This window comes from Panicum virgatum, chromosome 1N (genome assembly GCF_016808335.1).
Source record: "Panicum virgatum strain AP13 chromosome 1N, P.virgatum_v5, whole genome shotgun sequence".
Lineage (NCBI taxonomy): Eukaryota > Viridiplantae > Streptophyta > Magnoliopsida > Poales > Poaceae > Panicum > Panicum virgatum.
In genome coordinates, this window is record NC_053145.1 from 14,184,726 (window position 1) to 14,203,763 (window position 19,038).

The 19,038-nt window shown below is 50.5% G+C and overlaps 1 pseudogene; it reads right to left on the bottom strand.

The window, feature by feature from the left end:
• Positions 1-394: 394 nt before the first annotated feature.
• On the bottom strand, positions 395-5,897 carry LOC120653330 (annotated as a pseudogene).
• Positions 5,898-19,038: the final 13,141 nt, after the last annotated feature.

A 19,038-nucleotide genomic window follows, 5' to 3' on the forward strand; every position in this document is an offset into this window, starting at 1 on the left:
TAATAGATTTGGCATTACTATCCATTTATAAAGCTAGTCTGATTTAGTATTGCATCCAATTTAATACCAAGGTGTTAATATCGACATCCAAACGGAGGTTAATCTTGACAATACGACAGTACGCCATACATATCTTGCAACATACTAAAAAAACAAGCAATGAAGCTACTCCTATGGTCCGTTTCCCTTTTTATTATGAAATAAAATCGAACTTTATAAACTTTGGAAGATTTTGCTTGATCAAAATACATCATACAATTTTGAATCGAGGCAGTGCTATATGTGAAGATAATAGACTACTCCTAGTAATGTGAGAGCACCATCGTTCCATTACTTTGTAGTCTCCACTCCATGATATATGCTCTTAGCTTATGAAGTGGTTGTTTGGTGAAACAACATTTTCATTATCAATTTTGGTGAAGCAGTTTATGAAACCTGTTATTGCATCAATATACTTGCTGTTAGTGGACGTGCTCCAGCAGCTTATTATTCCTCTTTGTCCTCGTCGCCCACCCAACAATTTTGTAGTTCCAGCGATGCTGCACAAAAAACTAGGAGAGCTAGCACGACTCCGACGCCTGGAACCACGGCGCCAGCCTTCGAGTAGAGAGCCCCGGGGTACATGCCAACGACAGGTGGCCGGAGGTATCCGTAGACATGCGGCAGCAGCCACGCGGCGGTGACCCCGGCGTAGTACCTCGCCGCCAGAGGCTTGCAGTTGACGCGCCAGAGGGCGTTGCCGATGACCTGCGGGAGCAAGAACCACTCCCTCACCACGCCGACGTGCCATTACACGACGTCGCCCACGAGTACATGCTCGACGGCGGCGGCATCGTCCCGGCTTCCGCGCCGGCCCCCCTCGGCGGCGGCGTAGTCCTCAGCCAGTGCACGGCGGCGACGGCGACGAGGCCGCCCAGGTACACGGCCAGGCTGTATGCGAGCACCGCGCCGTCCCTCGGCACGCGCCCAGGCTCGAGCGGCGCCCGCGCCCGCGCCTGGACCATCGACCACCACACCTTGTGGGCGAGCCACGCCGTGAGGAGGAGCGCGGCGAGGGTGAGCGCCCGCACGGAGCACTCCAGATGGTCGGCGTACAGCTTGTAGCTGTGCCTCGGCCACGCCGGCAGCATCCTGGCGTTCGCGACAAGCGTGGCGCCGTAGCCGAGCGCCTGGACGCCGAGCATGGCGAGCGAGACGTACGGCTCGTCCGCTCGTCGTCGGTGTGGGAGCTGACATAGCACAGCTGGCCGGCGGCGGCGACGATGGTGGCCGACAGCACGGCGATGCACAGGAGGTCCTCCAGTTCGGTCTCCGTCAGCACGCCCCGCTGGTCGCGGTGGACGACGGGCATCGATCGGAGCTCCGTCCTGGTGAAGCGCAGTGGGTCGTCGTCCTCCCTCGTGCTGGCGACGGAGACCTTCGCCGCCGGGTTGATCAGCCACCGCATGTCCGTCGGTGGGTACTGCACGGTCACCTCGATGGAACAGTCCATCCCGTCTTCAAGGTCTCTGCTCCTCGCCAAGACTCGCCATGGGGCATGGACGTTCCGGCAGCCGATCAGGTACATTCGCCCATCCTCAGGGTCGTACACGCCCTCCACCGACATCACCGGAACCGGCCCAAGGTACATCCTGATGGCCGTGAACTCGGCCGACACGTTGATCACATGCTGCTTCCCCATGCCGCCATTGCCATGGGCTCTATCAATTTGTTCCGCCGGCGTGCTAGATCCGTCCTCAAATTGGGGAGGAGAGTAGCTTCCGACGAGGGTGCCGACAGAGAGTATCTGGAGTTCAATGTTGAACGGGTCCTCTATCCATTCCGGCACGAACGGCAGCTTCGCCATGGATATTGGAAGTGGAGATGACCGATGTCGGCAGCGAGGTTGGCGAGGGTCACCAAGTCATCACCAGCATCATCATCAACGAAACTTGGATAGCTTAGCAGGAACCTCGCTAGGAAGTTGCTGCGGAATCGGCCGGACGGTTTCCTCCTCCGGAGAAGCTCGCCGGCCTGTTCGACCTTGGCGTAGTGGTACGCCATGGGCACCGCCTCGCCGGAGCGGCCAAACTGGTGCCAGTTCTGCCCCGGGGGCACGCGCTGCTGGAACGATAGCGGATGGTGGCTGCCATCCGTGGCGCTGATCCGCACCACGATGATGCTGCGGCGGGTGATGGAGAACGCCGTGGGGACGTGCAGGGTCACACGGTAGCTGCAGGCGTCCTCGCCAGAGCCGAGGCACGCCGCCATGCGGAGCCGGCCGGTGGACGCGTTCCAGCGCCCTCGGCCGACAGCGTCGCGCCGCCCAGGCCGGTCCGCTTCGACGCCGCGGCCTAGTCCTCCCACGGGGCTACGAACCGGAGCACCGCCGACACTTTCGCCGCCGCCGCCCCGTTCGCAGCGCAGGCCGGCTCGCACCGGAGGTCCTGCACCGTGACGGCGGCACGGGTGAACGCCATTCTCGCGGCCCCGGCCGCCGGCGTCGAACGGCCCGGCCCGGGCGCAGAGCTCGTCTTCCGTCGATCTGCAGTTCCAGTTTGGGACGACAGGCAGGAGGACGTAGTCCTTGTAGGAGGTGAATCTGCCAAGGATTTCGCAGAAGGAGGCGCCTCTGTAGAAGTGCCCGTCGGCGGCGACATCGCCGTCATCGGCGTCGAGCTCCTCCTCTTGGGTCGTGAACAGGTACTTGGAGTACGAGCCGAGTCGGGACACCAGCCGGACCGTGTCGAAGTAGGCGCCGTCGGTCGCGGCGCTCAGGCTCGTCATCTCGCCGCGCACGGCGCGAGTTGTAAGCGTGGCTACCTACCTTCGGGTACCGTAGCACGAGCAGCACGTTGGCGGCGGCGGCCGCCGGCTGCTCGAAAATACTGGCCTCTCCGGCGCCGGCACCATTCTTGGCCTGGTTCCTCAAGTCGGTGATGTTGCTTCTGCGCCACGGGAGAGCAGAATTCCCGACCATGCACAGCACCCTCTCTCCGCCGCCGCCGCCGCTCAGCGACGACCGTGTCTCGGTGTACACGCCATGGAACGGAGCACGGAACTCGGCGACCCCGTGTTCGCATACCTCGGTGAAGGTAAGGAGCCCGCTCACGTTGAAGGCGCCTCGCCGTTGGGACTGAACCTGCGTGACCCTGAACGACGCGAGGGGAGGCAGTTCCGGCCGGCCGGCGACCTTCCCGACGCCGGCGCCGGTGTAGCCTCGACGGAACGGGAACGGGAGCGTGCCCGGCGTCCTGGCTCCAGTCGCCATCCGCGAAGGACAGGTGGCGGATCAGGGCGCCGGCACGGTCGGCCTCGACGCTGAGCTCCTCGGCGGATGAGGCGAGCAGGGACCGGCAGTGCCTGCCGCGTGACTTCGGCGAAGCGGCGGCTGTAGTCAGGAGCGGCGGCCGGGCTCGACGACGGCGTGCTCGGATGGCGCGACGGGTGCGCCGACGTGGCGGCAGCGAGGCATGGCTGCAGGACCAAGGCGAGAATCTGCAGGGGGCTGCTGATTGCGATCTTGGCGGCGCCGCCCATCGCCATGGCCTGTAGGAAACTGCAGGATTCATGTGGCTCTGCAACTCCAGTATCAAATAGAACTCCGATAAAAAGAGACCTGGCCAATAATGGATCATGTGCCAACTGCCCAACTTGATGGACGGATGGATCATGGACACAAAAGGACAGCTAGTCTCTGACCGAGTATAGATTTCCAAATGGGCCGCCCGGCCCTAGCCCGATGTGGCCCGGCCCGAAGCAGCCCCGCACTATCAGGCCCGATAGATTCTTCGTGCCGGGCTGTACCGGGCCTCGTGCCTAATTGACGGCCCAGGCCTGGCACTAAGGCCTCTTTTTCGTGCCGGGCCGGCCCATCGTGCTTGGCTGGCCCGGTTTGGCGGCGATGGACGGAGCAGGTCAGAGCCGACCAGCCCCGCCGCCGAGCAGCTCCGCCACGCCGCTGCGCACCGGCCCGCCCCGCCGCCACCGCGCAAGGAGGGAGGATGGAGGGGCGGAGGAGCCGCCACCGCAGAGGGAGGGAGGGTGGAGGGGCGGAGGAGTCGCCGCCGCAGATCCGGTCGAGCTCGGCGCAGCGGAGCTCGAGGCCGCGCGCTACCGCCTGAAGGAGGGAGGGAGGGAGCGAGAAGGCGGCGGTGGCCAGCGCAGCTCCGCCTCACCCGCGCACGTCCAGGGAGGGCCGGCGCCCGACGCGGCTCTGCCTCACCCGCACGTGGCCAGGGAGGGGCGGCGGCGGCAAGAAGGGGCGGCGCAGCGGCGGCTACGCGGGATGAAGGGGAGGGGTCGGGAGAAGTCCAGGGAGTGGAGAAGAATTGAGAGAGATCAGACTAGGGTTTCTGTTTAATTGAGCCATGGGCTGGTAAATAGTTGTAGTATATGGTATTTTTATGGGACCACCATCGGCCCGGCACTATAGGCCGAGGTGGCAGCTCAAGCACTAACAATCGATCGGGCCGGGGCAGCCCGCGGCCTGATCAATCGTGCCTAGGGCCGGACTAGAGCCATGCTTTTTAGGGCCGTGCCTCGGGCCGCCCATCGGGCTTGGCCCATTTGGAAATCTATATGACCGAGTGACTGTAAATGATTGAACTCCAGATAGCAGGCGGTTGACTCGGCAGCAGCGACAAATGTGCCCTTCCATTGCATTTCTCAAAGGAATCACATCGTTCAGGAAAAAAAAGGGTATGTCGATCGAGGCCATGTACAAACAAGTACAGTTCAGAATGTCATCGCTGAGTTCACAAGGTCGTCAACCCGCACCATCTGGCCGGACCAGGGTTTTAATTTCCGACCGGTCTCCGGTAACCGCCAGGCTCCGGTATCGGTATACCGGTCCGGTTTGGCCGGTTACCGATATACCGGTCCGGTTTGGCCGGTTACCGGTCGGAACCGGTGGAATTTAAATTTGAATTTAAATGGCGCAGTTCAACCGGTTCGTACCGGTATACCGGCCGGTTAGACCGGTATACCGGCTGGTTTGACTGGTAACCGGCCGGTTTGACTGGTAACCGGCCGCAAAGTATACTAAATAAATGTTTGTATAACATATTTTAGTTTAAATGAACCCTCTAATCCTCTTTTGTACTACTTTTACATTGTATTTGTATACTTTTGTATGCACATTTTTTTATTTAACTTCAAATCCCCGCAAACTATACTAAATGAACGAATTTTTAAGAAACTTTGACACCATTAGATTCGTCGCACCTTGAAATATTTTTAGAAATTTTTTGAGAATTTTTTATTTTTTTGAATTTAAATTTAAATTTTGAATTTGGGCCGGTTTGGTATCGGCCCAAACCGGAACTGGAATTTTTTTAGAAATTTTTCATTTTTTAATTTAAATTTAAATTTTGAATTTATGCCGGTTTGGTACCGGCCCAAATCGGAACCGGACCGGTAACTGACCGGTTCCCGCCGCGGCGGCAGACTGGGCACGTCGAGTGTCCGTGCAGCCACGCGTTGATGCACTGCTGGTGGAACAGATGCCGGCACGCTGGCATCCACTTCACCCTCTCCGCGTCCCCCACCTCGCCGAGGCACACGCGGCACACCACGCACTGCACCGCGCCGTCGTCGCCGCCGTGCTCGCGTGGCAGAAAGTCCCCGGCGGCGGCGGGGTCCGCCGCCCACACGCTGCTCGCCCCGCGGTCTGCGGCGGCGAGGCGAGGACGCCAACCGCCGGCCGCGGCGCCACCAGTGCCGTCCACGGGCAGGGAAGGCCGGCACATCACCAGCAGCAGCCGGCTGGCGGCGGCGGCCAGCACCACAAGGACGTGGAACGCGACGTTGGCTGGTGCCGCTGCCGGCGACGCGGCGAGAAGGTTGTGGACGGCCCAGGCCGCGGGGGTGATCCAGACGGCGCTGAGGTAGGCGACGGCCGCGGGGCTGCACTCCATTTTCGCCGCGGCTTGCTTCCGAATAATTTCGGCACAAAAATCACACCTAGCTATTGTCACACATATATATATATATATATATATATATATATATATATATATATATATATATATATATATATATATATATATAGGATGTCCGCCCCTAGTGCAATACAATGCAAGTCCGTTTAATTTGTTCTTAGTTGGGCGCTGCAAACGAAGGATGAACATTATTTTGAGGATATTTAGACACCTGTTGATTGATGAGTATATCTGGTGTGTACCATTAGATGTCCTTCCTTGGAGACATTAGACAAGCAGCCTTGTTTCTCCCGGTGTAGAGTGGGAGCTGAACTGCTGGTTGGCCATTCGGCACTCCCGGTGGCCATGGGGGCGTGACGTCACTAGCACTGATATGACATCATTGCTTCGTTCAGAGTAATTATTATAGCAGGCTGTAAACATGCTAAATGATGATGTGGAGGAGAGAGAGGAGATGAGAGAGGGGGAAGTGGGCTGTAAGCTTACAGACAGCTTCGACACAAGAACCAAAAAATTTTGTGAGAGAGACAGATGGGCCATGTATTAATCATGAAGGACTAAACCACTGTACGAGTGTTGACAACCAATTCTGGCAGTTCAGAGGCTGACCGGTCTGTCCAGTTATAATCCGAGTAGGCTTCGTTTTACTTTGGAAATTCTTGTATAAACCGACTTGGAGAGGGGTACGACTTCCCCGGCATATAAATATAAAGCTTAACGCCGATTGAGGTATTCCCAATCGAATCAATCAAAATATCGCATTACTTTTTATCTCTCAAACCCAAGTCTTTTTCAACCCTAGATTGTTTTCTTCTTTCGTCTCGACGACGTTTGAAGACGTTCTGAGTGGCCTGCCGACCTCAGAGCAACCCTAGCCGCGCAAGCTCCGACGGGGTCCCTCCCGAGCTCGCGTTTCTAGGTCTTCGCAGTTCTCTGCTCCACACCGGTCAGACCGATCCGCCAGGGCATCGCTGGTTCAGATCGTTTTGACGATCTCCTGCGCGTTCTAGCGCATTCGAGTGTTTTGGCGCGATTCTGTGTCAACACACTTTTTGGCGACTCTGCTGGGGAAAGATTAATCTGATTTTAAAACTGATCTAATCTACTCCTTGAAGAAGATGGGCTCTTCAGTGATCGACAAGGAAAATATCATCACGGCTACAATGGAGGAGCTCACCGAAGAGGAGCGCAAGGCCTACCTTCTTGTGGAGGAGCACGTCAAGGCACAATTCTTGAAGGGCTTCAAGAAGGATCGTGGTGGCCTCGTCAAGAGGGTGGAGGAGTTCGTACTGCCATCTCTCAAGCTTAGCAAGGATAAGATTGATGAGATCCCCAATGTAAGCCTCTCTCCCTTTGATATGTTTGATAGAATGTCATCCATGATGGATCAAAAGATTATTGCTGCACAAGCTGCTGCGGGTGACGTTTTAATTAAATTGAGTAGTCATGTTGATGCGCTTAAAGGTAAACAACCCATGTCAGATCCTAACTCATCAGATCCGAGTTCGGCTACCCTTGAGTTCACACCTGAACCACTCTATGGTATGCCGCCGAACTCGTTCGCAGGGCAAACCCCACCACCGTCGACCGTGCACACTGCACCTGCCGGACCAGTCCCACAGACCGGTCAGACCGGTACGACCGGTCAGACCGGTTATCAGACCGGTCAGGCCGGTTACCCAGTACCGTCGCCGACGCCTCTCGAGACAATTCCAGGTTTGGCTGCCCCTAGCTGAACTAATGAGTTGTCACTGTATACACCATCTCGCACTACTACTATAGCGGGAGGCCCACGAGGATCTAGACCTAACCAAGGACCGATCCCGACTTCTTCACAGCCGATGGCGCAAGGAAATTCTAATGCACACCATTTTTCTGAGTTTTATACCAGTCAGCACTATCAGGCCGATTTCCTTAAGTTCAAAGAAGATCTGGCAAATGCGATTAAAAGTAAGCTTGGGGTGGATATTGGTACCATGCGTTTGTATCAAAAACTTTATCCCGCCGAGTTTGATTTTACCCCTTTTCCTGCTAGTTGGCGTATTCCTGAGTTTACTAAATTTAATGGTGATGATTCTCGTACGACTTGGGAACACGTTAGTCAATATGTCTTGCAGTTGGGAGAAGCCGGTTTCAATGACGCTTTGCGTGTGCGTTTATTTTTTTTATCTTTGACTGGAACAACTTTCTCTTGGTTTTCCTCGCTTGCTCCTAATTCTATTCGCAATTTGGCTCAGTTGGAGCATAAGTTTCATGATCACTTCTTTAGCGGGGAGACCGAAGCGAAATTGTTGGACTTAACATCGATTAAGCAAGGACGTGATGAATCTTCTTCAGATTATTTTAAAAGATTTAAAGAAATTAAAAATCGGTGTTTTAGTTTGATGATTTCTGAAAAAGATTTGGCGGATTTGGCATTTAATGGTTTACGTTCTTATTTGAAAGAGAAACTCGAGGGCTTTGAATATCATACCGTGAATTTCTTGCAAGTCAAAGTCATGGGTTTAGAGTTTAAACTTAAAAATGCCAAAGATACCTTCAAGCCTCATCGGTCCAACACGCATATTCTTGATCATGATTTAGATAGTTTGGACGATGATAGCAAGGAGATATACGCTGCTGAATTTGTTTGGCCATCAAAGGCCAAACCCGGTTCAGTTCCGTCTCTCAAGCCGATTCAAAAGAATCGCAAGAGGAGCTGAAATTTACTTTTGATGTTTCTAAATGTGATCGGATTTTTGATGAATTACTTAAAAACGGTAACATCCGATTGTCACATGCTATTCCATCTCCCGATGAGCTCAAACGACATGCATATTGTAAGTGGCATAACTCTACATCTCATGCTACTAATGATTGTAATGTTTTCCATCGACAGGTACAATCAGACATTAATGAAGAACTATTGGTACTTTCTGAGATGCAAATTGACAAAGCTCCTTTCCCTATTCATACGCTGGAATTGAACAATCCAAAAGTGCTCATTCGACCGGAACAAGCCGAAAGAGCTAAGGGGAAGAATGTTATCATCGGTGATCCAAGACCTATGGGTACAAGTGACAAAATCCTTGCCTGGGAAGTCATCAAGGAGAAGACTGATGACTGCAAGTATACTCTAAAGATCATAGTCAGAAATCCTAGACTCGGGGGGCAAGGAAGCACTCCACCAGAAAATCGGTCTACTGATCAAGCACGACCGGTCAGACCGGTATCTCCGACTGGTTAGACCGGTCCGACTGGTCAGACCGGTTCCTCCAACCGGTCAGACCACTCTGGTGACCGTCCCCGGACTTTCAAGCCAAAGCGTCCGGAAGTGGGTACTTGGAAGACCAACGAGGTGAAGGTGCAGGGAAGAACTGCTAATCAGAAGCCCACCTTCAACCAGTTATTGAACAAGTACACAAAGGCCGTTCATAACAATCGGCCACTAAAAAAGAGACCGCGATCACCACCGCGTCAAGACCGTCTAGTGTCCCCAAGGAGGGAATCCAGCAGGCGCAGGGGTGATGTTGTCACATTGTATCCTCCCCAGATGTGTGCTACCATGCCATGGGTGCCTCCGGCTTCAAATGCGACAAATCCGGCATGGGAGCATGGGGGGATATGGATGTAGTGCTTTCCGATGCCTTATCCTCCACATTATCAAGGAGAAAGCTCTAGAGTACCCGTGCATGACCGATTGGGGCCACGCCAATCTGGTCCAGTGCTGCAGGATGCACCGGTTAGACCGGTCACCATGGACAGGTCAGACTGGTCTCACCAGAGGCCGGGCCAGGCTCCTATTCCAAGGTTTGAGTATTGCGTCAAGGGGTAGAAGCCTGTTGCTGATCCAGAGAAGTCTAAACCTGATGTTATTCAAATCGGTGAAATCAAAGTGCACATAAAAGACACGGGCAAAAAGCCGATGGATATTGAAGAATCGGCTGATGTTCCTTCACAAAAGCTGGTCATAGCTAATGATCATGAGGCCGATAGCAGCAAGAGCGCAGCGGACAAGTACCATCAGCCTAGGTGGTGCCCTTCAGGTTTAACTTATACACAGAAGAGGAAATTGCAGCGCCTTCGCAACAAAGAAAAGGAGCAGGAGAAAGAGAAGATGAGGGATGAGGATTTCAACAGATACAGGCCCATGTTCCCTCAGAGCAAGGTTTGGAAAGTCAAGACAGCTGATCAGCCAGCCAGACCGGTCAGACAGCCGCAGCCAACCGGTCAGACCGGTCAGATAGACCGGTCAGACCGATAGAGCCTACTGTAGAGCCAGCAGCCGAATCGGCACCGCCCGTTTCGGTTCCTTCTGTAGACAAAGCCCCAACAGTTCCTCTGACAGCAGAAGACGAGGAATTGGTGGATTATGAAGCGTCTCCGGAGCGCACCAACTTGGAGATTAATATGGTGCACTTGTCTTCGGATTACTTCATGGTTCCGGAAGACAATTTGGCTCATCTTCAGTTTGGGCCCCGTGAAGCTGTGTTCCAGAAGCAAGCGAGAAGGACAACCATCTGAAGGCTCTTTACCTGAGGGGACACATCAATGGGAAGCTAGTGACTCGCATGCTAGTGGATGGTGGGGCCATTGTAACTCTTATGCCCTACTCGCTGTACAAGAAGCTCGGTTCCCAAGACGAGGACTTGATCAAGACAAACATGACAGTCAGTGGTGTTGGAGGGAGCGAGCCCCTTAGCACCAAGGGAGATGCTTCCATGGATCTCACCACTGGGAGCAAGACGCTTGCTACGGCTTTCTTCGTCTCGGAGGTTCAAGGTAACTACAATTTGATTCTTGGGAGGGATTGGATTCATGCAAATCAGTGCATTCCTTCTTTCTTGCATCAGTTTCTTGTTCAGTGGATCGGTGATGAGGTTGAGATTGTCCATGGGGACACTTCATCCTTTGTTGCTTTAGCCGATTCAGATTCTATTAGTGCACACGACAACGTCAAGTGTTTATCGGGCGTGGATCTATCCGATTATGATTTGATTAGTTGCACTAAGGATGGTTTTGTTTCTGCTGTACTAAAGCCGATGGATAATCGGCTAATTCATTTAATGTAAATCAGATGAGTACAACAGAAGCTCCAGAAGCGTCCGGTCTAGTCCCGTTCGGTGCACAGAGCCGACCGGTCAGACCGGTCCAACACAGAGTGGTTACAACAGAGGCTAGATTAGTATCGGGCGCGTACGAACGATATGTGTGAAGCCATTGAAGATTCTGATGATCTAGACAAGCTGGGCCAAGGGTTTGCATCGGCCGATCCTTTAGAAAAGGTAGACATTGGTGATGGAACTATATCTAGGCCGACCTTTGTAAACAAAAATTTATTGGCTGAATATAAAGCCAATTTGGTTAATTTATTGAAGGAATATGTTAATTGCTTTGCTTGGGAGTATCATGAAATGCCCGGTTTAAGTCATGATTTTGTTGAGCATCGTTTACCGATTAAAGCCGGTTTTAGACCTTATAAACAACCGGTTAGGCGTTTCAATCCCATTATTTATGACCGAATTAAAACTGAAATTAATTGTTTACTTGATGCTGGATTTATTCGGTCTTGTCGTTATGCTGATTGGATCTCTAATATTGTGCCCGTTGAGAAAAAGGATTCGGGGAAAATTAGAGTGTGCATTGATTTTAGAGATCTTAATAAAGCTACTCCTAAGGATGAATATCCTATGCCTATAGCCGATATGTTGATCAATGAGGCTTCCGGATATCGTGTCATTAGTTTTCTTGATGGTAACGCCGGTTACAATCAAATATTCATGGCCGAAGAAGATATATCTAAAACGGCCTTTAGATGTCCAGGATTTGTCGGCTTGTTTGAGTGGGTTGTTATGACTTTTGGTTTGAAAAATGCGGATGCTACTTATCAAAGAGCTATGAATTTAATCATCCATGATTTGCTTGGTGTCATCTTGGAGGTGTATATTGATGATATTGTCATTAATCGGCCGGTTTGGATCGTCATTTAGCCGATTTGAGACTTACTCTTGAGAGGATGCGCCGATATGGTTTGAAGATGAATCCACTCAAATGTGTTTTTGGCGTATCGGCTGGAAAGTTTCTTGGCTTCATTATTCATGAGAAGGGAATAGAGGTTGATCCTAAAAGAATTGAAGCCATGAGGAAGGTTGAAGCCCCTACATGCAAGAAGGATTTACAGAAGTTCTTGGGCAAGGTAAATTTCTTGAGAAGGTTTATATCTAACTTGTCTGGGAAGATCGATGCTTTTACTCCTATTCTTCGATTAAAAGATGAAATCGAATTTACTTGGGGGGCAAAACAGCAAGAAGCGTTTGAGAAGATCAAGATTTATTTATTTTCGCCACCCGTACTCAAAGCACCTAGGAGAGGAGTACCTTTCAGACTTTATGTGGCTGCTGAAGACAAGGTTATTATGGCTGTTTTGACTCAAGAAACCGAAGGGAAGGAGTATATCATTACATATTTAAGCCGACGACTTATTGATGCTGAGACGAGGTATACATTTATTGAGAAGTTTTGTTTGTCTCTTTATTATACTTGTACCAAATTAAGGCATTATCTACTATCTAGTACTTGCATAGTAGTATGTCAAACCGATGTGATCCAACATATGTTACAAAAACCGATTTTGAGTGGTAGAATCGGCAAGTGTGCTTATGCTTTGGTTGAATATGATTATGCTTGTGAACCTTTAAAATCTATGATAGGCCAAATTGTAGCGGATTTTATTGTTGAGCATCGGATTAATGACAAGCATGATTTAGAAGTCGGCTATATTACTTGCACACCATGGAAGTTGTACTTTGATGGATCGGTTTGTGATGATGGTCAAGGGATTGGTGCTGTTCTTATTTCTCCGAATGGTGCTGTTTTTGAATTTTCAAACCGATTGGAAGAAGAGTGCACAAATAACCAAATTGAATATGAGGCTCTTCTATTTGGCTTGGAATTCTTGCAATCCATGGGCGTGAAGCGTGTTGAAGCCTTTGAAGATTCTCTTCTGGTGGTGCAGCAAGTATCTAAGGTATGCCAGTGCTATAATGGTTCTCTAAATGCATATCTTGATAAATGCCTCGATATTATTTCTTCTTTCGATGAATTTATTATCAAACATATTCCGAGGGAAGAGAATGGAAAGACAAATACTCTGGCTTAGCAAGCATCTGGCTATAATGTTATGAAAAAATATTTCAACATTCGCAAGCCAATGCAAACGAAAGCCGAGTGTCTAGTTCTGGATGCACCGGTCCGACCGGTCAGCGAGACCGGTCTGACCGGTCCAGAGACCGGTCTGACCGGTCCAGAGACCGGTCTGACCGGTAATGCAGCTATTGGTTCTAATTCGGCCAAGAAAAACGATTCAATTGTCTCAGCTGAAGCTCAGGATTGGAGGGTCCCTCTTATATCATATTTGAGAGATCATGGTCGTGGAGCAGAGAGAAATATTCGGCGTTTGGCTTTTAAGTATGTTTTAATTGACGATGAGCTTTATCGTCGAACTGCCGAAGATTTGCTTCTCAAGTGTTTAGACTCGGATCATGCCCGGGTTGCTATGGGTGAGGTTCACGAAGGTATTTGTGGTACTCATCAATCGGCTCCCAAAATGAAGTGGTTACTTAGAAGGGCCGGTTTCTATTGGCCCACCTTGCTATCTGATTGTTTCAAATACTATAAAGGGTGTGAAGAATGTCAGCAGTTTGATGATTTGCAATTGGTCCTGCTGCGTTAATGCATCCTATTATTAAACCATGGCCGTTCCGAGGTTGGGGGTTGGATTTCATTGGACAAATTAATCCTCCATCTTAAAAGGGGCATCGCTTCGTGTTGGTTGCTACGGATTATTTCACTAAATGGATTGAAGCGGTTCCTTTGAAGAATATGACACATAAGGAGGTAATTGAGTTTATTACTGAGTATATTGTTCATAGATTCGGCATTCCACAAACTTTGACAACGGATCAAGGTTCTTTATTTATATCAAAAGAGGTGCATGCCTTTGCCGTATCTTATAAGATTAAGTTGCTCAATTCATCTACATACTATGCTCAGGCCAATGGGCAGGCCGAGTCTAGTAATAAGATTTTGATCAAACTTGTCAAGAAGAAGATAGAAGAAAATCCTAAGAGGTGGCATGAAGAGTTATCTGAAGCATTGTGGGCTCATCGTATATCTAGACATGGTGCTACTAAGGTTATTCCTTTTGAGCTTGTGTATGGTCAAGAGGCTGTTTTACCCATTGAGGTAAATCTGGACGCATATAGATTGGCAAAGCAAAATGACCTCTCCGCTGTTGATTACCATGATTTGATGATGGATAATATTGATGAGGTGACCGACAAGCATTTGAAGGCTTTGAAGGAGATTGAGAAAGACAAGATTCAGGTGGCCAGAGCTTACAATAAAAAGGTAAAACTTAAATTTTTTCAGGTTGGGGATCTGGTTTGGAAAACAATTTTGCCTCTTGGGATGAAAAGCAACAAATTTGGCAAATGGTCACCAAATTGGGAGGGTCCATACAAGATTATCAAAGTTATCTCCGGTAATTCGTATATGGTGGAGACGGTGCAAGGTGAGCGTCTACCAAGGGCTATCAATGGGAGGTACTTGAAGAAGTTCTATCCCAGCGTATGGCAATGTGCATGAGGATGAAGATGGCCGGTATTGGATATCACCCTTAGTTTTATTTTTTAGACTTGTATGCTCTGTGTAAAACATGTACATCAGGATAGTTCTTGCTTTTTGGCTTGTGAAACTCACCAAAAAGCAGGGGGGCATATGTTGACAGCCAATTCTAGCAGTTCAGAGGCCGACCGGTCTGACCAGTCAGGCCGACCGGTCAGACTGGTCTGTCCAGTTGTAATCGGAGTAGGCTTCGTTTTATTTTGGAAATTCTTGTATAAACTGACTTGGAGAGGGGTACGACTTCCCCGGCCTATAAATATAAAGGCTAAGGCCGATTAAGGTATTCCCAATCGAATCAATCAAAATATTGCATTACTTTTTATCTCTCAAACCCTAGTCTTTTCCAACCCTAGATTGCTTTCTTCTTTCGTCTCGACGACGTTTGAAGACGTTCTGAGTGGCCTGCCGACCTCAGAGCAACCCTAGCCGTGCAAGCTCCGACGGGGACCCTCCCGAGCTTGCATTTTTAGGTCTTCGCGGTTCTCTGCTCCACACCGGCCAGACCGGTCTGCGGAACCGGTCAGACCGGCCCACCAGGGCATCGCTGGTTCAGATCGTTTCGACGATCTCCTGCGCGTTCTAGCACGTTCGAGTGTGTTCGCGTGATTCTGTGTCAACAACAAGTAGGCTAAAAGGTAGGCTACGAAAATCCTTACAGCCAGCAGTTGGCTAAATTATTAACCTTGCTCTCAGTGCTCCCAATGTTCTCGCGTGCTTATTTATGACGTCATTGCTTTGGAAAATTCACGTTCCATTTTTTCATTCCTCTTTATTGACACTGACATCATTATTGCTGGTCACGATACATGACGGGCAGTCGGGCGGGTATCGTTGGCATCTCTGTCCTGTACGTTGAAGTGCAGCGTTGGTCGTCTTCATCCCTCGTGTTGGCGATGGCCGATCATCAACCACCGTTGTGTCGTCGTCGGCGGGTACTCCACGGTCACCTCTATAGAGCAGCCCATCCCGTCTTCAAGGTCTCTTATCTTCCACAGGACTCACCATATTAGGAATGCGGCCATGGATCTTCTGGAAGCTCATCAGGTACATTCGCCCATCCTTCGGTTTGTACATCCCCTCCAGAGTTGAAGTGACGAAGGGCTCAAGGGCCATTGAGGAAACAGGCCGTCCGCGTCGCTCCCTAGGGCGGCTGGGGCGGAACCAGCCCGAGCGCCGCTGCCCCCCAGGCCGCACCCCTGCCTGTCTCGCCACCACCTGAGCGGCTGCCGAAAGCCCGTGCGACTGCAAGGAAGGCGGCGGCGGGGCTCCTCCTTCCCCTGCGTCTTCTCCTTCCCTCCCCCTCGCCCTCTCTTGGTTGCTCGCCGTCCATGGCGATGCTGGCTGGCTCTGGCATTCCGCGGCCGGTTCCGCCTCCCAAGCGGTCGGATCCATGCCCTACACCGCCGGATCCGTGCCCTACACCGCCAGATCTACCTCCTCGGGCCTCGGCGCGACGGGGGGCGACGGCGGCGGTTCCCGCGTGGTGTGCACGGTGGGGCGCGGTGGCGACGCCAGCCGTGGCCTGTGATGCGGCGGCGGCAGCACCTTCCGTAGCCAGCCCGCATCGAGGTGCGGTGGCGGCGGCTCCTGTGGCTGTTGGGGGACGGTGGCGCTGGCGTCCGGTGTGCGGCAGCGAAGCCGGCCACGGCCTGTGCGTGCTGTGACGCTGCGGCGATGGTAGCACCTTCCGTGCAGTGGCTCCGGCGGCAACGGACCGGTTTTGGCTTCTTGCGGCATTTGGTCAACCTACATTGCGGTGTGTCGGCAATGCCGTGGTGGTGTGTACCGAGTGCAGTTTGCTCGAGCGCTTGCCAGCGTCACCGTGGTGGCGTCATTGGCTGCGACCGTGCGATGGTTCAACAGTTACACCATAGTGGTGGGGCTGGTGACGCCGGACGTCTCTTTTCATCATAGTATCGATGCGGGTGAAAACCCATCCCTTCTTGGGACAGCATCGATGGCACCATCAGCATCATTTCCTTCATGAAGGCGATGTCGAGCATCTCTAGCTGTGACCTAACTTATGTCTGGCATGGAGGCTTCCTCGGCGTTGGCGCCTTCCGAAGGGGCTTTCTTCTCTTTTTTCTTCCTTTCTCTATTCTTTAAGGTTGTGGTGGCTCGTGTCGATGTCCCAATCCAACCGGGTAGAGTTCGTGGCAGCTTGGATCGATGTCCCAATCTGACCGGGTGGAGTGTAGGTTGTGGTGGCTCGTGTCGATGTCCGAATCCAACCGGGCATTGTGTAGGTTGTGGTGGCTCGGGTCGAGGTTTCAATCCGACTAGACAAAGTTGAGTGAGTTCCGGTTGATATCCCAATCCAACCGGCCGGTGTTGTAGTGGTAGGTTTTGTAGTTACGTTTGTACAGTTTTTGGGCCTGGTTTATCTATAAACAGGGTCAATTCTCTTCTCCTTATTAATATATGCCGAATCGCAAAGTTCAGGATCTTTTTTAAAAAAAGACGAAGGCTCAAACCAACCACAGGAGTGCCACACTGCCACTATGCGTTTTGGTTGCTAGCAATGATGTATCTTCGACCAACGAGCTTATGCATGACATGACGTTAAAAAAAATTCTATTCTGTGTAGTTTTCAACAGTTTTTCTTGGATGTTTCTTAAATTTTGTTTTTATGCTCTATGACAATTCTTTTGAGTAGTTAGCTATGTCATTAAACCATGATGCTGTCAAGTAGAAAATTTTAAAACAGGAGTGTGATGCAATATGACTCGTCAAATCCCATGCATCAACCCTTAGGCAAGGTTCGATGGTGAACAACTGCAGATAGGGTCAGATTACTCATGGCACTGGAAGAAAAAAGCAATATCCAAAGAACACTACAGCTTGAAACTACAGCTTGAAACTGATACATTGAACCTCCTACACTTCTACATGATAGTAATTTAATTCAAAATTTAACACTCAACTTGACGACCAAAATAAATTGTCTAATCGTACTCTGGAGGTTCCATGTAAAAGTAATGCAGGTTTCTCCATGTACAACTAATACAGCAGCTTCTGTGTACTTAAAGATATCTATCTACATCTAGGAGAAACAACTGGCCAAGTCCATATAGAATGTGCCACTATGTACATTGAGGAAATACCAAATAACTGACAGAAAATAGTCAACCCACACAGGGCGGAGTTTATTTGATCCAGAAGCGTAAAGGCTTAACAATCTTTGGAGCAAACAAATGCAACGGTTCATTTATAATACTAGTGGATATGTACGTGCCACAGGACGTGTTTAAAGTCAAATGGTTTAAAAGTAATTGGATTGCATCAAACTACTACTAAAAAATATCATTTGTTGTGTGATGGAATAACACAACAAAGAGAAACAGAGGAGTTTATGACTTACAGCTTACCAAAGGCCCCATCAACCTCCTCCATCTGCTCTTTGCCATATAAACGCTCCACCAAAGCGAGAGCAAACTCAATTGCTGTTTCTGGACCCCGGCTGGTCACGGCATTCCGATTCACCACCACCCTTAAGTTCATAGGCATCACATCTGCAGTGAACTTCTCCACGAATTATGGATAACAAATTGGGCACATATAATTACACATCTAATTTCACCAAAAAAATTATACCATGGGGATTGGTGCTAAAAAGCTTGCCGATATGTGCTCTAAAAATTCATCGCCTGACGAATGCAAGCAAATTAAAAAAACAAATATTGTTAAATAAAGTCCCTAGACGATTGATGTTGCTTGATGTCCTATGCCATGGAGAAAATAAATACCTTGATACAACATGCAACTTGGGGGTCAGGATCTGATGGGAAACACAGGTGGATCCTGACAGTGCCTTGATTTAATGAAAGTTCCCTAATTTAATGAAACAAAGAACAAAGATAGAGGTCAGCGATCTCGACGGCAGTTAGCAAAATAAAAAACAAACTGTTAGACCCGGGGTAGCGGGACTGCTTATAGGCATAGAATATTCTAGAGTAACGAATAGCTCATGCATGTACCTTACCTCTCTTGTAACTACTCGAATAGGCGTAGGACTAGCCACAGTACAAAGGAAACTACCTGATTGTGTTGTCGTAGGACTCCAACTGTGCTAGGCTAGGACTTTCTATGTAACCCTGTCACCCCGGATATATAAGGACGGGTAGAGACCCCCTCCAAAGATCATCAACGTCTAAGGCAATACAAACAACCACACATGACGTTGGGTATTACGCAACTCGCGGCCCGAACTTGTCTAAATCTTTGTGTTTCTTGCACCATCGAGTTCCAGAGTAGTCGATCCCTACCTACAAACCTTACTGCTAAGGGTATCCCTGAGTAGGCTTGGTGGTAAACACCGACAGCTTGCGTGCCAGGTAGGGGACTCGGCGAGTTCATCGGCGAGTTCGATGGCCACTTTCGCTTCCAGCACCATGGTGCTTCCCCAAGGCGCCACCTTCGTCTTCGGCTAGTGGGTCTGTGTCGCAAATGGTTT